Consider the following 12248-nt stretch of genomic DNA (forward strand, 5'->3'; position numbering starts at 1 on the left):
CCATCTTGAAATATTACGCCGCTCGCTTTATTATTCGCACGAGGTATACGCACGGGCTATAAGCAAAAGGTTTTCTCAAGGAATTTACTTTATGCGTTACTTTCTTTACCGATACCGATTATTCTACGGTTTAGTAAGGATCTTTCTGTAAAAATTATTCTTGTTGGAGAAAACACGAAAAACTCACCTGACACTTCGAAGGGTAGTTATTAAAACACGACGTTTTAAACGATCGAGACGTACTCTACTCACGGATTTCTTAAGTTTCTCGAGCAACAGAATTCAAGAGCAAATATGGGCGCGATTCGTCGTTCGTTTTCGACATCGTGACACAAAAAGCACTCTGCATTCATGGTCTTTACGTTCTTCTCTCTCTCTCTCTCTCTCTCTCACTCTCTCTCTCTCTCTCTCTCTCTTTCTCTCTCTCTTTCTCGCCGTTCGTCTCGTTAGTATATATGCTCGCACTCTTAAGATTGACATTTGAATTTCAATGAGCCACGTTTGAGTGTCCCGGACTTGTCGTTTCTTTTCTTTTCTTTTTCTTTTTTTTTTCTTTTCTTTACAGCAACCGGAGGAAGGCGTAAGAGGAATGTCTACGAAGACTTTACTTTTACGGCCATTAGTCGCCGTCTTTCGTTCTTGTGAATTTCAGATGAACCGAAAATTAGTGGTAATTCCCTCGAATCCACCCAAATGGAGATTTTTTTTTGTTAACGACGTCGGAGAATCAGGTAGGTCGAGTGTATTGTCACCGAAGAAACGACGACGGGTGTTAATCGCGCTAAATGGTAAAGCCAGTTTATGCCTCCATATCTTTTCGATTCCTAGTTTTCTTCTGTAGTTTTCTATACATTGACAATCCTAGTTGTGATTTCGCTTGACCTTGTCTTTTTCGTCTGCAAGTTTATCAGGGGACAATCAGGGAACAACCTATTATTATCTCTACGCAAAGATTATTTTTCAAGATAGTACTTATGTATTAGGTACATTTTTTCTATTTTGACGATCGACAAAAAAAAATTATATTGCTTAACATGTATTTCATTAGGATTATTACAATAATTTTATACGCAAAAATATAAACATTTTACCCCGATCGTTGACGTGTGCTCATCAAGCTTGAAGTTTCAGCGTGACTATTTAGAATCATTCTAATCACGTTGTTGTCTCAATGCCTTGGAGTTTTGATTAACGTCGGCGTTGCGATTATTAACTCGGATTTGAAGGATTTTCAATTCCTCTCGTTTCTCTCTTAATTCTTGTTGCGCCGCTACCAAACGTTGCCATTCTTTTTCTATCTTGAGTTCTAATTTACGTTCTAAATCTTTGGTTCGTTGCTTTCTCTCGGACATGACTCGGGCGCTGTTTTGATTTTAAGAAAAATATCAATGAAACTTATTTTCGAGTTGGTGCCCTATAATAAAATTAAACTCACTTACAATTTCTCCTTGTGATTTCTCGTATAAACGAAGAAGATTGATAAGAACGTTCGCGCGTGTCGCTTGTTAAATGATCAGTGAAAGACAGAGACGATAGCCAACCATAAACGATAACATTCTGACAGCTCGAAATAATTCGATATCGGTTGGATTCGACACCTATATCCAATTTGTATCGTATATCGATTAGTATCGTGGTAACGTGTACGAACGATGGTATTCGTGATCATATCGATAATCAAACGATATATCGATCGGAAAACAAAACAGTAATGTTTCGATTATAACTTATACCATTAAACCATTAAACGAGTAATTAATAATATTAAAGTCTTATCTTATTTGTTCAAGATAATAAGAAAAAGATTTTAATAGAGAATTTTAGAGATTTTAATAAAGAAAAGTGTCATATAAAGTAAAGAATTTCGACAAAGATCGAAAATATTTTCAAAGACCCATAGGAAAAACCATAGGAAACGAGAGCCTCTTAAGTTTGAGAATTTCGAACGGTGAGGATGACTCGACTGGTATCTCTCTCTCTCTCTCTCTCTGTTCATTCCTGCGGCGCACGGGGTCTGCGAATAAGACAGCGATATCGTAAATTCTAGCAATTATCCTTAATTAATAAGTATCCAGTTAACCGGAGGGGGTGCGCCCTCTTGTGGGAGGCCGGTCGCATGGGCTATTTCTCTTTTTCTCTCTCTTTCTCTGCCTCTCTTTCTCTCTCCCTCTCTCGCTTGTGTTCACCCTACGACCGCCGGCGCGTCACGAATTTAATGCTACCCGTTGGAAATTTAGGTGAGGAGCCTCAGTCTCCGACTTCGCGTAACCGTAAAGCACAAACTTTATTGGCCGAGCGGCGAAACTGCGCGATTCGACTGGCACTTTCATTACCGTCTTTCTAATTGCCCGCCATTTAGGTAAACGTATATACGTATACGGTAATCCGGGTATTTGTCGTTCTTTCGTTCTTTCGTTCGTTCGTCCGTTCGTTCATTTGTTCGTTTGTTCGCTCGCGATCTCGTGTCATCGTGTAAAAAAAGAGAAAAAGAGAAAGAGAGAAAAAAGAGAGATAGATAGACAGAAAGAGGGAGAAAGAGAGATCCCCCATCGAACGTGCCCGGTCGTGACCGCAAGAATTTAAACGAAAAGAAAATAAATTTCAATTTAAGGACGATGTAGATGATGATCTTTCGTTACGAATTTCATTGCATTTATTTTATGTATTTATCATTCATCCCACGCGATATTTTCTACTTAAAATCGTTTCTTTTCTGTGATAAGTTTTTTTTTTATTTTACAAAAATATATATATATATTTATACACACACACACATATATATATATAGATAGAGAAAGAGATAGATAGAGACAGTTAGAAAACAAATATGAGGATAGACAGAGGGATAAACAGACGAAAAAAGTAAACGGAAAGAATCTTATAGCAAATAAAAGTGTTTCTAAAGTTCTAGCCATACAGTTAGGCTACACCTGTGATTCTTCTTTATCTCTGTCCTTTACAGCTCCCCCTTCCCTCCCTCTACCTCCCCACTCCTCTTCAAGGGTATCACTTGTTGATCGATTCTAGCCGTGGGTGGTCTCAGACTGCTAGTCGTAACTTTACCCTCGTCCCGACCTACTCGGTGTCCGAAAATTATCAAAAGGAGTCTGAACCGTTCTTCAAATTTTGCGGAAGACTTATTTGCTTCTGTCGCTTTCGTGTTACATACATAGATATATTACGGAGAGAGAAAAAAAAATCTTTAGATTTACGAGACGAGAAATTGTTCCTAGTAACATAGAATTCCCCATGCTATTTGCGTAAACACGCTTGTCGGTGCAACGGTGATTTATTATACACGATAATTAGGAAAAATGTAAAGCGGTTTAGCGGTCCTCTTTTCTTTACTTTTCAAAGATAATTCTTTGTCTACGATGTTGATAAAGGAATCCGTTTTTTTACTCTTTTCTTTTTCGAATTACAGCTGGTCGAAGAAGTGTCTCCCGTTATATAAGAAATAAATCGTAAAGTAGAAAAGATATAAGGGTTGTAAAATGGCGAAGAGAAATAACGTAAAGGAGCGATGATTGATGATGGATCTTGGATCGAGATCGAATTTGATTTTTAATTTAAAAGAAGATTTCTCAGATAATCGTAATGAATAAATATATCTAATGTTCTTATTCGTACACATACACACACACATATATATAAAATCTGTATGTGTAAAATAATTTGAAAAATATTAACAACCACTTGACAGTTTATCATTCAGTTTATTATTTGAAAAGAGAGGGTAATAAAATCCAGATATGCTCGTTCTCTTTTCTCAAAATATTATAGATGAAAATATAACGAGTTCTTATGAGGAGTATTATAAATTAAGGTCGCCATAGTGTAGCTGGTCGTATCGCTGGGACTTTATTGTGGACCATTCCTACAGTGTCTCTCTCTCTCTCTCTCTCTCTCTCTCTTTCTATGCGTGTGTATGTGTATATGCAGGAGACAAGATATACTCGCTGCTTTATCGGGTTTAGATCACCCGTAATGTTCCAGTATGACGTATGCGGCTCATTAATTCGCATTTGCGACAGAGACACGGGCAAGCGTACACAAACCGTGCGCATAATCCTTATTGTCGCTTTTGAGGTCTTACTTTCAGATCTTCCCGTAGATCTAATAACTCGTTTCATCCTCGCATAGGTACCCGTTTTACCTGGACCTGACCTAGACTGCGGACGATTTATTTCGAGAATTACAAAGGATAGTTCCAGACGATAGTTAATCCGGTAGTTTACAATACTCAAAGGACGATCGAGTTGATTCGTTTACTCTACATTCGAGTTTACGTTGATTATCTTTATTCGTGTAATAATAGATTTACGTCGTTTGTGAATGAGTCAAAATGCGAGATAAATTGTAAAATAAAAGAAAGAGAAAGAAAAAGAAAAGAAGAAAGAGAGAAAGAGAGGAATGTGATAGGAGAGAGCACGTATGACGTACAACGAGTGTACGACAGTGCAGCAGTCGTAATATAAGCAACGTTATGTATTCTCGAGTCAGCGATACGTGCCGCTTGTATGATTCTCGTCTCTACGGACGTGTAGTACGAGCTGTTGGAGCTTTCATGGGGGTGGTCCATGTTTCTCGCGCCGTCGAGGAAACCAGCAGCTAATCACGTTACCCGTTATACGCATCGCCAACATCTCTTTAGTACTCGTCGTTGTCGTAGTCGTCATAGTCGTCGTCGTCGTCGTCGTCGTCGTCGTCGTCGTCGTCGTCGTCGAGTCGGCAATACGCCAGCAAGTATTAAACGTGAAACTACGAAGAGATAGGCAAGGTAGGTACTCGTAAGATTTTACTTGGGATCATCTACTCCTTATCGAATTTCGACGAAGTCGTTTGAAAGTTTCAACAGTGGATAAGGAAAAAGAGAAGATAACAAAAGTTGCAAAATTAAAAGGAAAAGGGAGAACGCGTTACGGTCACGCGGAACGTTCACCCGTGAATCTCTCGGTTCGTGCGAAGCACGTAGAAACGTATTACACGTAGGTAATACAGGCGGGATCTAACGGTCCTCTTACCCCCACGAGCAGTGCTCGCGGAAATCTTAATTCTCGGAGAAGGGGAAGGAGGCGTGGGGTAGAAAAAGAGAGACGGCACAAGGTTCGTTCGGATTCATTCGTTCGTACGTTGTATCAGGATAATGCAGATAAATCGTAATCCCGGTGGCACGGAAGGCGCGCCGATTAATTTCGAGATGAGCCCCACGTCAAAATACAGCAAAGTCACACGAAGTTTCCCGTACTCCTTTCCCCGCTAAGGATAATCCTGACTAATAACTGTCGCAAACTACGGACATGCGGCGTTACGCGTGGTATGTACCTACTTACATACGCTCGAATAATCTCATCGAAGACACGCTCGTTCCGTGCACCACGAATACAACAGGTGCATCTTCTTTAGCCTTTAGTCCTATACTTAGACGAAGGATATCTTCGTAGATCGGTGAGAGATTACGGTAAACGATACCAAACGCGCTTTTCGTTCATCGTGGGAGAGCTTAGAGTTAGACACTTGGATCGTAACGTCTTTCCCTTCTATTTCTCGAACGTTGGAAAAGTTAGGCGAGTCACGTTGCAAAAAAAAGAAAAGCCTCCGGAGAGAAAGAGAGAGAAAGAGAGAAAGAGAGAGATAAAGCAAGGATCGTGCGAATTGCGCTGCGAGAGAACGTCGAGTCGGAGCGATTTCAACGCCGAACCTAGAATCACGGTGCCGTTCTAAATCCAAGATGGGCTACTTAGCGGGAGCAAGAGGTGTCGGCCAGCCGCGAGTCGCTCGTTCACCGAGCTATTTTCCTTGGGTACGTGACCGATCGTGCTAGTAGTTCGAATCGTCGTTGGAACGACATTATTACGTTGATCCTCGCGAGAGTACAGTCGGTGCATAAAGGAAAACTCTATGCATTCGTATGGAATCGCTTCGTTTTTAGACGTTACTCGATTTGTTTTATTTTACTATCGAGGAACGTCCACTTTGCGAGTTAACGAGAAATATGTCGAGGAAGAAGAAAAAGAAGAAAAAGAGGAAGAAGAAGAAGAAGAAGAGGCAGAAGAATATGATGATGATGACGATGAAGAGAAAAAAAATATATAGAAAAAAAGGAGAGACGAGATGAAAATTAATGCCCAGAATTACATAGAACGTGTCACGTCGATGAAATGTAGATTCACCTGTGGATAGATGGATGGATGGATGGATGGATGGATGGATAGATGGTTGGATGGATTGCGTAAAGCACGGTTTGTTTAGAAGGTAAAGTCCGTTAATGAGAGTTACCGCAGAAACGGTGGCGTAAGAAATGCCGTGACCATCGTTAAAAGGATTGTGTAGCTGTCTTCTACTCGATTACATAGAGAACTCCAAGTTCTTGTCAAGTCCGTGTTACCTTCGGAGGAGATGCACGCGATCGAAAGTACGTATTTGTAATAGCGTTTTAACGTAATCCTGCCAACGTAATTCATCTTTGGGACCTTCGAAACTGTGTAACTTTTTATATTAACTTTTTACGAAGTATTTTTTTCATTGACTTTTTTTTTAAGATTCTCTTTTTCTTTCTCTCTCTTCCTTTCTGTTTTTATTAATCGTTGGGAAAAAGAAAAAAAAAAGAACAAACAAGAAGAACAGTTCGAAACAAGTGGCTCTCGACTCGAACGGAGTGTACGACGGAGGTGTCGGAGAGGAGATGATCCTCGCTAACTGGCGTGATTCCTCGAGAAGCATGACGCCATCTTGTTACGTGATCGTCGTTTGTCTCTGACGTATGATCGAGGCAACCTGCCGATCACCTTTCTGCACGTAGTAGACAAGCGCGATATCGGTGTGCGACCAGGAAAGGAACGAGACCCGTGAAGAGGAACGTGCAGGATCTAGATCAGCATCTGGAAGATGAGAACTTGACCGAAACAAATCGATTTCGATCGTGATTCTATCCGAGGAGAGATCTGAACGATCCTGCAATTTGTCGAGAGTGGTATCGATCTCTCTCACGATACGATGTTTCGATGTTATATATCGAGTATTATTCCTCCGTAATGGAATTTAGCTGATCTCTAGAGTTTATTACCGAGCGATAACTGGAATAACGATCCGAAAGATCATCTAATAAAAGTATAACTCTTGTAATTATCGATCGATAGTGTTGCTCAATGGGAATGTTTATACGAGGAGTACAAATTTCTGATGCTCTTTTACTTTTAATATTTTTAAAGTAAAATAAAGAAGACTGATATAGTATACATATGAATATATATGTAAGTACCTACATGTAAATGGATAAAAAAAGAGAGACAGAAAAAGAAGGAGCATCGTGCAAAAGAGTCAGTAGGGTAGGTGGGGATAAAGATGAGAGGAGAAGAGAAGAAGAAGAAGAAGAAGAAGAAGAAGGAGAAGGAGAAGAAGGAGAAGAAGAAGAAGAAGAAGAAGAGGAAGAAGAGGAAGAAGCAAAAGAGAGAGAAGAGGAGAAGGTGGCTGGTAAGGAAGAGGACAACGACGAGTCGGAGACTCTCATGGGCCACTTCCCATGTTAATATCCGGTTATGCGTAAGGTATGGAGGCGTACGGCCAGTTTGCATGGAAACTAAGGCATTACCGTCGTGGACCACCGGAGTCGAACCACTCGTCGAACGGCCCTGTTTGCCGACACCTTGGAGGACGACTCGGTGAATCCCTACTATCGCTTGCCTTTTCTCCCTCTTTTCTTCTCTCTCTCTTTTTCTCTCCCTCACTTAAACCTTCCAGATCTACCTCTCCTTCTCTCGAATTCTCTCCATTCTGATTCCAGACGTTCTCTCATCCGGCGCGGATCTTCGGATTACGCCGAAGTATCAACTCGGCAAATCGGCCCGTTTCTTAGACGCAACAGGGGCGGCGGCAATGTTCAAAAGATCATGCGTCATTAGAGATTAGATATTGTGGGGAGTGTTTCCTGCGGTTTCAGGAACGTACGACTTTTCTTTTCTTTCTTCTCTTTTTCTTCGAAGGATTAAAAAGAAGTAGCTCCCTTGTACGTGCGTCCAGAAATGGCGAAACGCTCTTCGATAGTTTTCTCTCTCTCTGTCTCTCTATACGGCTCTTAGGGAAGATATAGAGGCTTTAACGAGTACGTTAAGAAATTTTCTCGCGGTCGAATATCGAATGAGTGGCGCGTTTCGAATATTTTCAAGGATTAAAATCGGAGAAACTATAATCGGTATGAGTACTCGTGACGACTTGTATCTTTTTTTTTCTTTCGAAATGGTAATTTAATGGAAAGACGGATCGACTATTGATTTTTAAGCTATTTAAACGATCGGTTTTATACGATGAATTCACGTGTCGAATTCGAGACGATAAACTTTCGAGATATTCGCTCTTTTTTTATCCGCTTGATGCGTCGACCATTGAGAAACGATTCTTAACATATTTTATATCTTTCGATGTTTTCTCTGAAATTGACAACGATTGAAACGATACGGCCCTGTCGCTCGATATCTATGCGTTCCCGCGTCTGTCTCGTTGTATCTAAAACTCGGCAGCGCCCACACTCCAGGTTCCTAGGCTTAAAGAGGTTCAAAGTTCCCTTCCACGCCGTTTACGCCTTATTTATTCTCGTAATTTACTCCCACGCGGCTTTTGCGCGCCGGTAATTTACTTTACGACGATCATATCTGAAAGTGGTCGAAGCGGTGCCTCTGCCCTGCTCTTTCTGTCTCTCTCTCTCTCTTTCCCTTTCTTTCTCCCTCTCTCTCTCTCTCTCTTTCGATCTTTTTCATGGGACACGGACTAACCCCATGAGGGTTCACGCTCCTTTCCGGGGCCGAACGCGTCGTTCTATAGTTGAAAAAGGAAAGATAAAAGAGGGAGTTCTCTTCTTTTTCAGGATTACGAGCACGTTTATGGACTGTCAACGTGCGATATAAAAATGTTAACCTTTTGTAGAGATTTTCAAAGGAGGAACCCATCGCGAAGAATTCCAAAAGCACGCATGGTTTTAATTCAAGAAGATCATGGACCAGAGACGTTCACCGATACCTCAGACGTTCACTCTCGTTATCGATGATAATATCAAAGGAATATCTTCTCAAAGAGAAACGTTCTTGATATAATCTGATTACATGGAAAATAAATAGCGGCACGTTCTGAATCGATCCGTTCAAGCTCTTCGTTCGAGAATACGTCGACGTATCCAATATAAGGGATGACGCGGGTAACGCGTTAACGCGTGCAAAACGAATTATATATCTTTTTATATGTCATGTCTATATGTATAAACATATGTGTGTATTATGTACGTGGGCGGCGTGCAAATTTGCGACTCGACGTTGTCGCCTTTGGTACTGACGTAGTATGCCGAGCCCCACTTTGCACCTCGATGCCGATGTAAACGGCGTCCACTGTCGGCTAACGTCCACGTTGCTTATTTATTCCAATACGCGAAACGTTGCCTTTATGGCGGAAAATTAGCGAGGGTTACCGCGTTGAACACCGAGAGTCACTTAGAAAGACTGTATCTCGTATTTCTTTATTGGCCGAAGAGACACGCCCTCCTTAGCGCCCTTTAACACCTCTCGATCTCTTTTAAAGAGCGCTTTTCAAAGCTACTACCGTGCTACACCCTTTCAACGTGCGACGACAAGGAAAAAAAGATAAAAAAAAAAAAAAAAAAGAAAGAAAAAAAAGAAACGAAAAAGGAAGAAAAAAGAAGAAGAAGAAGAAGAAGAGAAAAAAGGAAAAACGAAATGAATGGACAAACAGAAAGAGTTTACTTATTTTAACTCGGAAACGACATTCCGTCCTTTTATTTTTCTCTCTCGCGCGGTTTATCGTTCCACTTTACTCGTATTTTCTTCTCTCTTTCTTTCTCTTTCTCTTTCTTGTTGTTTCAGAGATCCTTAAGACGCGTTAAAAGTATACGCTTAACGCAGCTTTAGACAATGTTGGAATTTCAACGAGCCTTGACAATTAATTCCACGATCGCGCGGAATTCTCGGTGGATCGCCTCGAGTGCCTCTTTAAAGCGGTTTCTATTTAAATTATGCCTCCTTTATGGTCGGGATCTTCGAAGATTTATCAGTTTTTCTTCCTATTTATTCTTCTTTATACCTGCACCTTGACGTTTCGCAAATCGTTGGAATCCTTGCGTCTTAATTATCGATCCGATCGTCATTATTCAAGAGTTTAGATCGAAGCTTCGTTTCTTTTTTCTCTATTTCCTTTTTTTTCTTTTTTACTTTTTACCGGAAGCTTCTCGGCTGGCTTGAAAATTTGTCAAAAAATTTCTTTCGTATACGAGCGTTAAGAAGGGAAACTCGGGAGTTACTCTAAGTGTACTTAGTTATGTATGTTTGAGTGTATATACGTATGCATGTATAGACGTAAGTATCTATGTGTATAGCACGTATCCCCGTTAAGTTACAACGACTGGTGCTTAACCTTTGACACGGCGTACAATGCCTGGACGGTATTCCGTAATTGTTATTTTAATAAGCTAATTTTCGCGGTGTGAAACGGGGGTGGGTGAACAGCAGCGACCTCGTCGACGGTCACGTCAGAGATTACTTTCGTCGAGTCAGTCGACGATTTAGCTCGTAATAAAATGCACAGTTGTATCGTATACTTTTGCACGTCATTCGTAAATTCGAATGAAAGAGAGAAAGAGAGAAAGAGAGAGAGAGAGAGAGAGAGAGAGAGAGAGAGAGAGAGAGAGAAGAGAGAGAAAGAGGTAGGAAGAGAGGGAAAGAGAAATGGAAACTCTCATTTCGATCGTTGAGCAAAACATGTCGGAGGATTCGATCGTCGTTTTACATGAATTTCAATCGTCCGTTATAACCCCTCTTCCTTTCTCTCCCCATAAAAGTACCCCATTGTCACGTGCTTGAGAATGTTAAAGAATGTCATCGTCGTTTTATATGGCAATGCCCCGGCGCCATTTTCTTTCACGAGAGGAGAACCCGAGCTAGTAACTACTCACTTGTTTACTTAGAATGATTCTAAGAACGAGGACGACTGGCTGATAATTACGATTATGGAAAGTTTTCTGACGCGCTTAACTTCGATCGCTCCTTCGATCGACCTTACGAACGTTTCGAGGCGAGCCTCGTAAGATGTTATAGGAAAGAATTCGAGTTGAACGATACGATTGTTTTATCGTTTATAGCGATCCCATAGAAAGAGAGACTGAGAGATATAGGAACGTGTCACGTTACCGGTATGAGTTTCAACGGGACGGGACGTTCACTGGCATCACAAACGGCTTATGGGATTTTCCCGCGTAACTTATTTACGATGACAAAAAAATCGCAGCTTCTCTCTCTCTCTCTCTCTCTCTCTCTCTCTCTCTCTCTCTCTTTCTCTATATACCACGACTGTACGTACGTTGAAATCCGCTATTCTTCAATTACGAGAGCCTTCCCAGCGCGCCTTCGTTTCTTCTACTCGTGTGCGTATGTATCTGCGTACGTATGTGCGTGCGCCCGTGTGTATGTGCGCTCATAGCTTGCGTGCGCGGGCGCAGAGAGCCGAGGTTACAACCGTGGGTCAAAGGTCGGGTACCGCGGAAGAAAGAGATAGAGATAGATAGAGAGAGAGAGAGAGAGAGAGAGAGAGAGAGAGAGAAGAAGAAAAAGGGCTAGAGGAGAATAGGCGTGGCTCGTATTTGAAGTAGAATCGGCCCTCAACCTCTCCCCTTTCCCCTCTTTCCTCTCCTCCTCTCTTCCTCTTCTTCCTCTTCTTCCTCCTCCACTTCTTCTTCTTCTTCTTCTTCTTCTTCTTCTTCTTCTTCTTCCCTAGAGAAAGATTCTCAGCGATACGTCTCGCGGAATCTCACGGATTGAAAAGAAATTTTCTCTATCATCGTAAGTACACGCCATTCTCATGTCGATAGGGTTGCGTTTTACTTCCCTTCGTCTTTCTCATTTCTATTACATCGATGGTTACCTCCTTACCTCCCAACTAATTTACTAGGATGTTTCGACGCGAATGATTCGTAATTAATCGTAATTCACCAATTAATAATCGGCACTTGAGGATTCGTTTAAAGGGTACAAAAGGAGATCGGTTAATGAGCGATACTTATCGAGAATGAAAGACTGCGTTCCTAAAGGGGGAGTTGTTTTTCGAAAAGAAAAGAAAATCGTTAACCCTCGGGTGAGACTATTAAATGTAAAAGACCGATTACGCTCGTACTTGTAATTAGCGTGATTAATCGTGCGTAAGTGCCTTACGCAACGAACAGTGAAATTTTCGATATTACATGTCGGACTCGTGCC

General features: G+C 41.3%; 1 long non-coding RNA gene across 1 annotated transcript; it reads right to left on the minus strand.

Moving 5' to 3' along the window:
- Nucleotides 1-1020: 1020 nt before the first annotated feature.
- LOC122634057 lies at nucleotides 1021-1574 on the minus strand. Its single transcript, XR_006328284.1, has 2 exons — nucleotides 1440-1574; nucleotides 1021-1362 (listed from the first exon to the last, which is right to left on the minus strand). It is a non-coding gene; the product is annotated as an uncharacterized LOC122634057 (long non-coding RNA).
- Between the last annotated feature and the right edge of the window lie 10674 nt (nucleotides 1575-12248).

This window comes from Vespula pensylvanica, chromosome 14, assembly GCF_014466175.1.
Source record: "Vespula pensylvanica isolate Volc-1 chromosome 14, ASM1446617v1, whole genome shotgun sequence".
Lineage (NCBI taxonomy): Eukaryota > Metazoa > Arthropoda > Insecta > Hymenoptera > Vespidae > Vespula > Vespula pensylvanica.